The sequence below is a fragment of the Salmo salar genome, chromosome ssa03 (genome assembly GCF_905237065.1).
Source record: "Salmo salar chromosome ssa03, Ssal_v3.1, whole genome shotgun sequence".
NCBI classification, from domain to species: domain Eukaryota; kingdom Metazoa; phylum Chordata; class Actinopteri; order Salmoniformes; family Salmonidae; genus Salmo; species Salmo salar.
In genome coordinates, this window is record NC_059444.1 from 99,061,905 (window position 1) to 99,075,923 (window position 14,019).

Genomic DNA, 14,019 nt, shown 5'->3' on the forward strand with positions numbered 1-14,019 from the left:
TAGAGGTGTGTAAGAGGAAGGTGTGTGTGTAGAGGTGTGTAAGAGGAAGGTGTGTGTGTGTGTGTGTAGAGGTGTGTAAGAGGAAGGTGTGTGTGTAGAGGTGTGTAAGAGGAAGGTGTGTGTGTGTGTGTAGAGGTGTGTAAGAGGAAGGTGTGTGTGTGTGTAGTGGTGTGTTAGAGGAAGGTGTGTGTGTGTGTGTGTAGAGGTGTGTAAGAGGAAGGTGTGTGTGTGTGTGTAGAGGTGTGTAAGAGGAAGGTGTGTGTGTGTGGAGGTGTGTTACAGGAAGGTGTGTGTGTAGAGGTGTGTAAGAGGAAGGTGTGTGTGTAGAGGTGTGTGTGTGTGTAGTGGTGTGTTAGACAGAAGGTGTGTGTGTAGAGGTGTGTAAGAGGAAGGTGTGTGTGTAGAGGTGTGTGTGTGTGTGTAGAGGTGTGTAAGAGGAAGGTGTGTGTGTATGTGGAGGTGTGTAAGAGGAAGGTGTGTGTGTGGAGGTGTGTAAGAGGAAGGTGTGTGTGTGTGGAGGTGTGTAAGAGGAAGGTGTGTGTGTGTGTGTGTGTAGATGTGTGTAAGAGGAAGGTGTGTGTGGGTAGAGGAAGTGTGTGTGTGTGTGTAGAGGTGTGTAAGAGGAAGGTGTGTGTGTGTGTAGAGGTGTGTAAGAGGAAGGTGTGTGTGTGTGTGGAGGTGTGTAAGAGGAAGGTGTGTGTGTGTGTGAGAGGTGTGTAAGAGGAAGTGTGTGTGTGTGTGTGGAGGTGTGTAAGAGGAAGGTGTGTGTGTAGAGGTGTGTAAAAGGAAGGGGTGTGTGTGTGTGGAGGTGTGTAAGAGGAAGGTGTGTGTGTAGAGGTGTGTAAGAGGAAGGTGTGTGTGTGTGGAGGTGTGTAAGAGGAAGGTGTGTGTGTAGAGGTGTGTAAAAGGAAGGTGTGTGTGTAGAGGTGTGTAAGAGGAAGGTGTGTGTGTAGAGGTGTGTAAGAGGAAGGTGTGTGTGTGTGTAGAGGTGTGTAAGAGGAAGGTGTGTGTGTAGAGGTGTGTAAGAGGAAGGTGTGTGTGTGTGTAGAGGTGTGTAAGAGGAAGGTGTGTGTGTGTGTGTGTGTGTGTGGTGGGGTTGTAACATGATGCTGTGTGTTTTCAGGTACTGAACATTTTCTCTGAGGATGGAGCAGTTTGGCTGCGCTTTGTGTTTAACAAACAGACAGGGGCTGTATAGGTCTTATGGGGTGTTTTGGGAGCCCTATTAATGGTGTGTGTGTCTGTGTGTCTGTGTGTGTGTGTGTGTGTGTGTGTGTGTGTGTGTGTGTGTGTGTGTGTGTGTGTGTGTGTGTGTGTGTGCGTGTGTGTGTGTGTGTGTGTGTGTGTGTGTGTGTGTGTGTGTGTGTGTGTGTGTGTGTGTGTGTGTGTGTGCGTGCGTGCGTGCGTGCGTGTGTGTGTGTGTGTGTGTGTGTGTGTGTGTGTGTGTGCGTGTGTGTGTGTGTGTGTGTGTGTGTGTGTGTGTGTGTGTGTATGTGTGTGTGTGTGTGTGTGTGTGTGTGTGTGTGTGTGTGTGTGTGTGTGATTGCGTGCGTGCGTGTGTGTGTGTGTGTGTGTGTGTTCTGTCAGGCTTGTCGGCCTGTTTTCCTGTTTCATTACCCAATGAGACAGCAGAATACGACCTTTGTCCATAGACGTCAAGGTTAGAAACTAAACAACTCTTAAATGTAAATGGCCAAAAACAAAAAGTAGATTTCTGCCTAAATAGACCCCAAGGAACTGCTTTGAATGAGCAGGTATACGATAAGGACAAGCATACACCTGTTATCATTGGAAAAGACCTGGGAGATGACAAGGAAATGGTCAGAAAATAGAGAAGACTGGCACAGTTCAGATCACACAAGATCAAACAAAGTAAACGTTTTGTATTTATAAAAAAAAAAATACATATATATTTTAAAGTCATATTTCATGGACTATGGCTATAAGTCAAGTATTGATGTTAGAAGAGCTGGAAACATTATCAGATGTCTTCCACAATAAATTAAACACTTCCTTTGGGGGGAAAAAAATGGGATTGATAGAAAATAACAGCCCTCTTTGGTCGGGGACAGAATAACCAGATCATCAGCAAACAGTCGACGTTTGACTCCAGATTCTAGTAGGGTGAGGCCGGGTGCTGCAGACTGTTCTAGTGCCAATTCATTGATACAGTTGAATTCGGAAGTTTACATACACTTAGGTTGAAGTCATTAAAACTTGTTTTTCAACCACTCCACAAATGTATTGTTAACAAACTATAGTTTTGGCAAGTCGGTTAGGACATCTACTTTGTGCATGACACAAAGTCATTTTTTAAACAATTGTTTACAGACAGATTATTTCACTTATAATTCACTGTATCACAATTCCAGTGGGTCAGAAGTTTACATACACTAAGTTGACTGTGCCGTTAAACAGCTTGGAAAATTCCAGAAAATGATGTCATGGCTTTAGAAGCTTCTGATAGGCTAATTGACATCATTTAAGTCAATTGGAGGTGTACCTGTGGATGTATTTCAAGGCCTACCTTCAAACTCAGTGCCTCTTTGCTTGACATCATGGGGAAATCAAAAGAAATCAGCCAAGACCTCAGATAAAAATTTGTAGACCTCCACAAATCTGGTTCATCCTTGGGAGCAATTTCCAAACACCTGAAGGTACCAAGTTCATCTGTACAAACAATAGTACGCAGGTATAAACACCATGGGACCACGCAGCCGTCATACCGCTCAGGAAGGAGACGCGTTCTGTCTCCTAGAGATGAACTTACTTTGGTGAGAAAAGTGTAAATCAATCCCAGAACAACAGCAAATGACCTTGTGAAGATGCTGGAGGAAACAGGTACAAAAGTATCTATATCCACAGTAAAACGAGTCCTATATCGACATAACCTGAAAGGCCGCTCAGCAAGGAAGAAGCCACTGCTCCAAAACGGCCATAAAAAAGCCAGACTACAGTTTGCAACTGCACATGGGGACAAAGATCGTACTTTTTGGAGAAATGTCCTCTGGTCTGATGAAACAAAAATAGACCTGTTTGGCCATAACGACCATCGTTATGTTTGGAGGAAAAAGGGAGAGGCTTGCAAGCCGAAGAACACCATCATGAGGTAGGAAAATTATGTGGATATATTGAAGCAACATCTCAAGACATCAGTCAGGAAGTTAAAGCTTGGTCGCAAAAATGGGACTTCCAAATCGACAATGACCCCAAGCATACTTCCAAAGTTGTGTCAAAATGGCTTAAGGACAACAATGTCAAGGTACTGGAGTGGCCATCATGCTATTATTCTGACATTTCACGTTCTTAAAATAAAGTGGTGATCATAACTGACCTAAAACGGAATTTTTACTAGAATTAATTGTCAGGAATTGTGAAACTAAGTTTAAATGTATTTGGCTAATGTGTATGTAAACTTCCGACTTCAACTCTATATATGTTGAAGAGGGTGGGGCTTAATGTCACATCCTGACCAGTAGAAGGGGTTATTTGTTATTGTAGTTTGGTCAGGACATGGCAGGGGGGTTTGTTTAGAGTGTCTCGGGGTTTGTTGGTCTATGTTCTATGTAAGTGTATTTCTATGTTCAGTCTAGTCTTTCTATTTCTATGTTTAGGGTTTGTTGATTGACCTTCAATTGGAGGCAGCTGTTCCTCGTTGCCTCTGATGGTCCTATGTATAGGATGTTTTTGTAATGGGATTTGTGGGTAGTTGTCTCCTGTTTTGTGTCTGTGCACCTGACAGGACTGTTTAGTGTCGTTCGTTGTTTTATATACGTGATCTGTTTGTTTTTTCCTTCTTTTAATTAATAAAGAAGATGAGTATACACGTTCCCGCTGCACCTTGGTCCAATCCTTACGAGTTCCGTGACAGAACTACCCACCACCAAAGGACCAAGCAGCAGGTGGACTACAGGGAGTCATGGACTTGGGAGGAGATCCTAGCTGGGAAAGGACCATGGAGATGCCTGCCTGTCTCACCCCACGGCCCTGTGGGAAGAAATGTGTGTGTTTTTGTCAATTTTAACTGCAGACTTGCTGTTTGTATACACAGATTTTATGTTTCCCCCCCCCAACACCACTTTACTTCCATTTGTATAGATCTCCATTTTGGATAGATAACTCTTTGTGTTTTTGTCTGTTTAGTGTTTTCCAATATTCCCAGAAGTTGTTAGTGTACGGATTCTTCAATTACACTCAGCTAATATCTGACTTGCTGAGCCGTCTTCCCCTCAGCAGCCTCCACTGATCTCGATAGTTAATTGTATTTTGGTACGTTCGCATACTAATTTCCTTCCATCTATAGCATTTCTTCATATTACTCAGTTCCTTTGGCTTTGATGCTTCATGATTGAGTATTGCTCTGTTTAAGTAGACTGTAATTTTGCTGTGATCTGATTTGACGTGTCAGTGGACTGACTGTGAACACTGAGAGACTCTGGGGTTGAGGTCAGTGATCAAGTAGTCTACAGTACTACTGCCAAGAGATGAGCTATAGGTGTACCTTCCATAGGAGTCCCCTCGAAGCCTACCATTGACTATGTACATACCCAGCGTGTAACAGAGCTATAGGTGTACCTACCATAGGAGTCCCCTCGAAGCATACCATTGACAATGTACATACCCAGCATGCGACAGAGCTGCAGGAGTTCTGACCCATTTTGTTGGTTATATTGTCGTAGTTGTGTCTAGGGGGGGCATATGGGGGAAGGGAATGCTGTCACCTCCAGGTAGGTGTTTGTCCCCCTGTGTGGCTGAGGGTGTCAGGTTCTGGTCCGGTAACCAACACTAGTCAGGTGGTTTGTGCCTGTGTGTATTATTATGTGGCTGGATGACCCTAGTTGACCCTCAGACAGAAGGTGTAGGACGCGCTGAGTGTTTGGACGCCAGAGATTAGAGACCATGAAGCACCTAGTCACCTCCTCCACAGTACCAGGACCACTAGTCACCTCCTCCACAGAACCAGGAGCACCTAGTCACCTCCTCCACAGTACCAGGAGCACCTAGTCACCTCCTCCACAGTATCAGGAGCACCTAGTCACCTCCTCCACAGTACCAGGAGCACCTAGTCACCTCCTCCACAGTACCAGGAGCACCTAGTCACCTCCTCCACAGTACCAGGTGCACTAGTCACCACCTCCACAGTACCAAGAGCACTAGTCACCACCTCCACAGTACCAAGAGCACTAGTCACCTCCTCCACAGTACCAAGAGCACTAGTCACCTCCTCCACAGTACCAGGAGCACTAGTCACCTCCTCCACAGTACCAGGAGCACTAGTCACCTCCTCCACAGTACCAGGAGCACTAGTCACCTCCTCCACAGTACCAGGAGCACTAGTCACCTCCTCCACAGTACCAGGAGCACTAGTCACCTCCTCCACAGTACCAGGAGCACTAGTCACCTCCTCCACAGTACCAGGAGCACTAATCACCTCTTCCACAGTACCAGGAGCACTAGTCACCTCCTCCACAGAACCAGGACCACTAGTCACCTCCTCCACAGAACCAGGAGCACCTAGTCACCTCATCCACAGTACCAGGAGCACTAGTCACCTCCTCCACAGTACCAATGTGAGAGACGCAGACTCAGTCTCAACCTTTAAGTCTTTACTGAAGACTTATCTCTTCAGTAGGTCCTATGATTAAGTATAGTCTGGCCCAGGAGTGTGAAGGTGAACGGAAAGGCTGGAGCAACGAACCGCCCTTGCTGTCTCTGCCTTGCCGGTTCCCCTCTTTCCACTGGGATTCTCTGCCTCTAACCCTTTTACAGGGGCTGAGTCACTGGCTTACTGGTGTTCTTCCATGCCGTCCATGGGAGGGGTGCGTCACTTGAGTGGGTTAAGTCACTGACGTGGTCTTCCTGTCTGGGTTGGCGCCCCCCCTTGGGTTGTGCCATGGCGGAGATCGTTGTGGGCTATACTCGGCCTTGTCTTAGGACGGTAAGTTGGTGGTTGGAGACATCCCTCTAGTGGTGTGGGGGCTGTGCTTTGGCAAAGTGGGTGGGGTTATATCCTGCCTGTTTGGCCCTGTCCGGGGGTATCATCGGATGGGGCCACAGTGTCTTCTGATCCCTCCTGTCTCAGCCTCCAGTATTTATGCTGCAGTAGTTTATGTGTCGGGGGCTAGGGTCAGTCTGTTACATCTGGAGTATTTCTCTTGTCTTATCCGGGGTCCTGTGTGAATTTAAATATGCTCTCTCTAATTCTCTCTTTCTCTCTTTCTGTCTTTCTCTCGGAGGACCTGAGCACTAGGACCATGCCTCAGGACTACCTGGTATGATGACTCCTTGCTGTCCCCAGTCCACCTGGCCGTGCTGCTGCTCCAGTTTCAACTGTTCTGCCTGCGGCTATGGAACCCTGACCTGTTCACCGGACGTGCTTGTTGCACCCTCGACAACTACTATGATTATTATTATTTGACCATGCTGGTCATTTATGAACATTTTAACATCTTGACCATGTTCTGTTAAAATATCCACCCTGCACAGCCAGAAGAGGACTGGCCACCCCTCATAGCCTGGTTCCTCTCTAGGTTTCTTCCTAGGTTTTTGGCCTTTCTAGGGAGTTTTTCCTAGGGAGTTTTTCCTAGCCACCGTGCTTCTTTCACATGCTTTGCTTGCTGTTTGGGGTTTTAGGCTGGGTTTCTGTACAGCACTTTGAGATATCAGCTGATGTACGAAGGGCTATATAAAAATAAATTTGATTGATTGATTTGAGTACCAGGAGCACTAGTCACCTCCTCCACAGTACCAGGAGCACTAGTCACCTCCTCCACAGTACCAGGAGCACTAGTCACCTCCTCCACAGTACCAGGAGCACTAGTCACCTCCTCCACAGTACCAGGAGCACTAGTCACCTCCTCCACAGTACCAGGCACACTAGTCACCTCCTCCACAGAACCTGGAGCCCTAGTCACCTCCTCCACAGTACCAGGAGCACCTAGTCACCTCCTCCACAGTACCAGGAGCACCTAGTCACCTCCTCCACAGTACCAGGAGCACCTAGTCACCTCCTCCACAGTACCAGGAGCACCTAGTCACCTCCTCCACAGTACCAGGAGCACTAGTCACCACCTCCACAGTACCAGGAGCACCTAGTCACCTCCTCCACAGTACCTGGAGCACTAGTCACCTCCTCCACAGCACCAGGAGCACTAGTCACCTCCTACACAGTACCTGGAGCACTAGTCACCTCCTCCACAGTACCTAGAGCACTTGTCACCTCCTCCACAGTACCAGGAGCCCTAGTCACCTCTTCCACAGCACCTGGACCACTAGTCACCTCCTCCACAGTACCAGGAGCACTAGTCACCTCCTCCACAGTACCTGGAGCACTAGTCACCACCTCCACAGCACCTGGACCAATAGTCACCTCCTCCACAGTACCTGGAGCACTAGTCTCCTCCTCCACAGTACCTGGAGCACTAGTCTCCTCCTCCACAGTACCTGGAGCACTAGTCTTCTCCTCCTCCACAGTACCTGGAGCACTAGTCACCTCCTCCACAGTACCAGGAGCACCTAGTCACCTCCTCCACAGTACCAGGAGCACCTAGTCACCTCCTCCACAGTACCAGGAGCACTAGTCACCACCTCCACAGTACCAGGAGCACCTAGTCACCTCCTCCACAGTACCTGGAGCACTAGTCACCTCCTCCACAGCACCAGGAGCACTAGTCACCTCCTCCACAGCACCTGGAGCACTAGTCACCTCCTCCACAGTACCTAGAGCACTTGTCACCTCCTCCACAGTACCAGGAGCCCTAGTCACCTCCTCCACAGCACCTGGACCACTAGTCACCTCCTCCACAGTACCTGGACCACTAGTCACCTCCTCCACAGAACCTGGAGCACTAGTCACTCCTCCACAGCACCTGGACCACTAGTCACCTCCTCCACAGTACCAGGAGCACTAGTCACCTCCTCCACAGCACCTGGACCACTAGTCACCTCCTCCACAGTACCTGGAGCACTAGTCACCTCCTCCACAGTACCTGGAGCACTAGTCACCACCTCCACAGCACCTGGACCAATAGTCACCTCCTCCACAGTACCTGGAGCACTAGTCTCCTCCTCCACAGTACCTGGAGCACTAGTCACCTCCTCCACAGTACCTGGAGCACTAGTCACCTCCTCCACAGTACCTGGAGCACTAGTCTCCTCCTCCACAGTACCTGGACATAAATACCAGGAGCACTAGTCACCTCCTCCACAGTACCTTTAACACTAGTCACCTCCTCCACAGTACCAGGAGCATCTCAGTGTGATGGTAGATAGATGTATATGACCCAGGGCTAAAACAGAGCGTTTCCACAGATCCTTTTTAACCATATGCCATGAGGCTTTTAGCACCAACACTTATATTTTATCTCCTTTGATGATGTGCTAATTTCAGTATCTGTGTGTCGTTGTTGTGTTTTATGGTCTATTTAGTGCTAATGGACGTATTGGCTGGTTCAATCTAATGTCCCCTCTGGGGGATTAATACATTACTATCTCCCTTTTCCCTATATCTCTCTCCATCTCTCCCTCTCTCTCCGTCTCCCTCTCTCTCATCTCCCTCTCTCTCCATCTCTCCATCTCTCCATCTCTCTCCATCTCTCTCCATCTCTCTCCATCTCTCTCCATCTCTCTCCATCTCTCTCCATCTCTCTCCATCTCTCTCCATCTCTCTCCATCTCTCTCCATCTCTCCCTTTCTCTCTCCATCTCCCTCTTTCTCTCTCTCATCTCTCCCTCTTTCTCTCTCTCATCTCTCCCTCTTTCTCTCTCTCATCTCTCCCTCTTTCTCTCTCTCATCTCTCCCTCTTTCTCTCTCTCATTTCTCCCTCTTTCTCTCTCTCATTTCTCCCTCTTTCTCTCTCTCATTTCTCCCTCTTTCTCTCTCTCATTTCTCCCTCTTTCTCTCTCTCATTTCTCCCTCTTTCTCTCTCTCATTTCTCCCTCCTTCTCTCTCTCATTTCTCCCTCCTTCTCTCTCTCATTTCTCCCTCCTTCTCTCTCTCATTTCTCCCTCCTTCTCTCTCTCATTTCTCCCTCCTTCTCTCTCTCATTTCTCCCTCCTTCTCTCTCTCATTTCTCCCTCCTTCTCTCTCTCATTTCTCCCTCCTTCTCTCTCTCATTTCTCCCTCTTTCTCTCTCTCATCTCTTTCTCTCTCTCATCTCTTTCTCTCTCTCATCTCTTTCTCTCTCTCATCTCTCATTTCTCTCTCTCTTTCTCTCTCTCTCATCTCTTTCTCTCTCTCTCTCTCTCATCTCTTTCTCTCTCTCATTTCTCCCTCTTTCTCTCTCTCATTTCTCCCTCTTTCTCTCTCTCATTTCTCCCTCTTTCTCTCTCTCATCTCTCCCTCTTTCTCTCTCTCATTTCTCCCTCTTTCTCTCTCTCATCTCTCCCTCTTTCTCTCTCTCATCTCTCCCTCTTTCTCTCTCTCATCTCTCCCTCTTTCTCTCTCTCATCTCTCCCTCTTTCTCTCTCTCATCTCTCCCTCTTTCTCTCTCTCATCTCTCCCTCTTTCTCTCTCTCATCTCTCCCTCTTTCTCTCTCTCTCTCTCACTTTCCCTCTATATTTTTCTCCCTCCCTCCCTCCCTCCTAAGCTATCTCTTTCTCTCCATCTCCCTCTCTTTTGTTCTCTCTCTCCCTCTCTCTCTCCCTCACTGTCTGTCCCTATCGTTGTCTCTCTAGCTCTCTCACTTTCCCTCTATATTTTTCTCCCTTGATCTCTCCCTTCTCTCTCTCCCTCTCCCTGTCTCCCTCTCTGTCTCTCTCTCAATATGGAGGAGGAAGAGTTTGAATAATACAATGGATGACAGGAAGTGTTGATGTTATGTAGTTGAGTCATTTTAATAATGCAGTGTAGTAATGAACTGCAGAAGAAACACTTTACAGTTTTGCTTCCCTCACAAGCACTTCATTACACATTCGTTAGTATTACATAAATGGTTATGTCACTTCTACTTGTCATGTATGTCTAAAGATGATGAGAAACCTGTTCTGTTCATTTGATCCAGGACTGACTGATTTGGTTGGTCTGATTGATGTATTCATGTGATTCATAGATTTTTGTACGAATATTTTAAAGATAAATACACAACGCAGTGGACGAGAGGTCAATAGAGTACTAACGATCAATGGAAATAGTGTTTTTTTTCTGTAATAGGGCATTAACAGAATGATGGACTGATTTTGAAAGATATTAACCTGCATTACTCCCAGAAAGAGAGACCAACATTATCAATTAACAAGATCAATTATCAATTAACAAGATCAATTATCAATTAACAAGATCAATTATCAATTGTTGGTAGTTGTGGTAGTCAGTTGGTAGAGCATGGTGTTTGTAACGCCAGGGTTGTGGGTTCGATTCCCACGGGGGACCAGTACGGGAAAAAAATGTATGAAATGTATGCATTCACTACTGTAAGTCGCTCTGGATAAGAGCTTCTGCTAAATGACTAAAATGTAATGTAAAATGTAAACAAGATCAATTATCAATTAACAAAGTTAGACTTTTTTTTTCTTCAAATCATCATTAGTCTCATCATGCAGCCTTAGAATGTATTAAAAATCTAAGCATATATCCCGACGTTTGTAGAACAACTAAAGGTGCATTTAATAACTCTAAATGAATCATATAGGAAGGAACTGTTTCTTTGTTAACCGCTCAACACAGAATATTCAGCATATTCGCACTTCCTCAAATCCTTTGGAGAAAATATACTTTTGTATTTTATTCAGCTTTGTTCAATTCTATTCTTCATACTATAAAATAATAATAATAATGCCACGGAATTATAAGGAAACCTTGTCTGTTATTAAATGAACTAGTGTAGTCCACAGCCATATGGCCTAGTCAGATCAGGACCTGTTAAATGAACTAGTGTAGTCCACAGCCATATGGCCTAGTCAGATCAGGACCTGTTAAATGAACTAGTGTAGTCCACAGCCAAGTCAGATCAGGACCTGTTAAATGAACTAGTGTAGTCCACAGCGGCAGATCAGGACCTGCTAAATGAACTAGTGTAGTCCACAGCCATATGGCACAGCCAGATCAGGACCTGCTAAATGAACTAGTGTAGTCCACAGCCATATGGCCTAGTCAGATCAGGACCTGTTAAATGAACTAGTGTAGTCCACAGCCATATGGCCTAGTCAGATCAGGACCTGTTAAATGAACTAGTGTAGTCCACAGCCATATGGCACAGCCAGATCAGGACCTGCTAAATGAACTAGTGTAGTCCACAGCCAGATCAGGACCTGCTAAATGAACTAGTGTAGTCCACAGCCAGATCAGGACCTGCTAAATGAACTAGTGTAGTCCACAGCCAGATCAGGACCTGCTAAATGAACTAGTGTAGTCCACAGCCAGATCAGGACCTGCTAAATGAACTAGTGTAGTCCACAGCCAGATCAGGACCTGTTAAATGAACTAGTGTAGTCCACAGCCATATGGCCTAGCCAGATCAGGACCTGCTAAATGAACTAGTGTAGTCCACAGCCATATGGCCTAGTCAGATCAGGACCTGCTAAATGAACTAGTGTAGTCCACAGCCATATGGCACAGCCAGATCAGGACCTGTTAATGAACTAGTGTAGTCCACAGCCACATCAGGACCTGCTAAATGAACTAGTGTAGCCCCACAGCCACATGGCACAGCCAGATCAGGACCCTGACATAAGGACAACTCAAGAGGATGCTATTCTGTTCCTCTGAAATAGACTACATTTTCTTCATGTCATGTTTCTTTAAACCTGTCTAAAAATTAATAATGTGTTTATTGTGATGGCGTAGACTATCGTCACGGCTGTCTGAAGAATGGGACCAAGGCGCAGCGTGTGTATCGTTCCACATTGTTATTTAACTGTGAAACTATGCAAGACATACAAATAAACTAATGAACAAAAACAACAATCCGTGACGAAGAGGTGCAACATACACTAAATCAAAATAATCTCCCAAAAATCTAGTGGGAAAAACAACCACTTAAATATGATCCCCAATTAGAGACAACGATGACCAGCTGCCTCTAATTGGAGATCATCCCAAAAAACAACAACATAGAAATACAGAAACTGGACAAAACCCCCAACATAGAAAAAAAGAAACTAGAACCAACATATAAATAAACTAGACAAAACCCCCTGTCAAGCCCTGACCTACTAACCATAGAAATAAAAGCTTTCTATGGTCAGGACGTGACAGTACCCCCCACCACAAAGGTGCAGACTCTGAACGCCAAAACCTGAAACCAAAAAAAACAGGGAGGGTTAGGGTGGGTGTCTAATGTCGGTAGGCGGCTCTGGTGCAGGAAGAAGAACCTTCACATCCCGCGGATCCTCCTTCATCGGAGGCGGTTCTGGTGCAGGACGAAGAACCCTCTCATCCTGCTTATCCCCCAGCATAGGAGGCGGCTCCGGTTCGGGGCGTAGCCCCCGCTCCACCAGCTGATCCCTCCGCTTTCGTGTCACCGGACCGTGGATCATCGTCGGAGGCTCTGGACTGCGGACTGCCGCTGGAGACTCTGGACTGCAGACTGCCGCTGGAGACTCTGGACTGCAGAACGTCGCTGGAGACTCCGGACTGCGGAGCGTCGCTGAAGACTCCGGACTGCGGAGCGTCGCTGGAGGCTCTGGACTGCAGAACATCGCTGAAGACTCCGGACTGCGGAGTGTCGCTGAAGACTCCAGACTGGGGGACATCGCTGGAGGCTCCAGACTGGGGGAAGTCGCTCGAGGCTCCGGACTGGGGGACGTCGCTCGAAGCTCCGGACTGGGGACCGTCGCTGCAGGATTCGCGCCATGGATCATCACTGGAGGCTCCAGGCCATGGATTATCACTGGAGGATTCAGGTCATGGATCATCCCTACAGGCTCCGGGCCATGAATCATCCCTACAGGCTTTTTGCCATGGATTATCACTGGAGGCTTTGTGCAATGGTTCATCACTGGAGGCTTTGGATCATGGATCATCACTGGAGGCTTCTTACATGGAGCTGGAACAGGTCTCACCGGACTGGGGAGATGCACTGGAGGCCGGGTGCGCAGAGCAGGCACAGGATATACTGGGCCGTGGACGCGCACTGGAGGTCTGGAGCGTAGGGCTGGCACAACCCATCCTGGCTGGATGCTTACTTTAGCCCGACAAGTGCGGGGCCCTGGCACAGGATGAACTGGACTGTGAAGGCGCACTGGCGACACATTGCGTAGAGCTGGCGCAGGATATACTGGACCGAGGAGGCGTACTGGAGACCAGGAGCACTGAGCCGGCACAATCCGTCCTGGCTGAATCAACTCTAGCACGGCAAATGCGGGGAGCAGGCACAGAGCGCACCAGGCTATGAAGGCGCACTGGAGACATAGTGCGCTTCACAGCATAACACGGTGCCTGACAGTTCACATGCTCCCCACGGTAAGCACAGAGAGTTTGCGCAGGTCTCCACCCTGACTCTGCCAATCTACCCGTGTGCCACCCCCCCAAAAAAATTGTGGCTGCCTCTTGTGCTTCCGTCGTTGTCGTGTTAGTTCCTCGTATCGTCGCCGTTCCTCTCTCGCTGCCTCCACCTGCTTCCCCGGCAGATTTTTGTATCTCTCCAATACTTGCTCCCAAGTCCAGTCTATTCTTTCTTCCAACTCCTCCAGAGACCAGGGTGCCATCTCCTCCCGGGCACGCTGCTTGTTGTGGTGGGAGATTATGTCACGGCTGTCTGAAGAATGGGACCAAGGCGCAGCGTGTGTATCGTTCCACATTTTTATTTAACTGTGAAACTATGCAAGACATACAAATAAACTACTAAACAAAATAACAAACCGTGACGAAGAGGTGAAACATACACTAACTCAAAATAATCTCCCACAAAACCTAGTGGGAAAAAGAACCACTTAAATATGATCCCCAATTAGAGACAACGACGACCAGCTGCCTCTAATTGGAGATCATCCTCCCCCCAAAAAACATAGAAATACAGAAACTACAACCCCACATAGAAATACAGAAACTAGACAAAACCCCCAACATAGAAAAAAGAAACT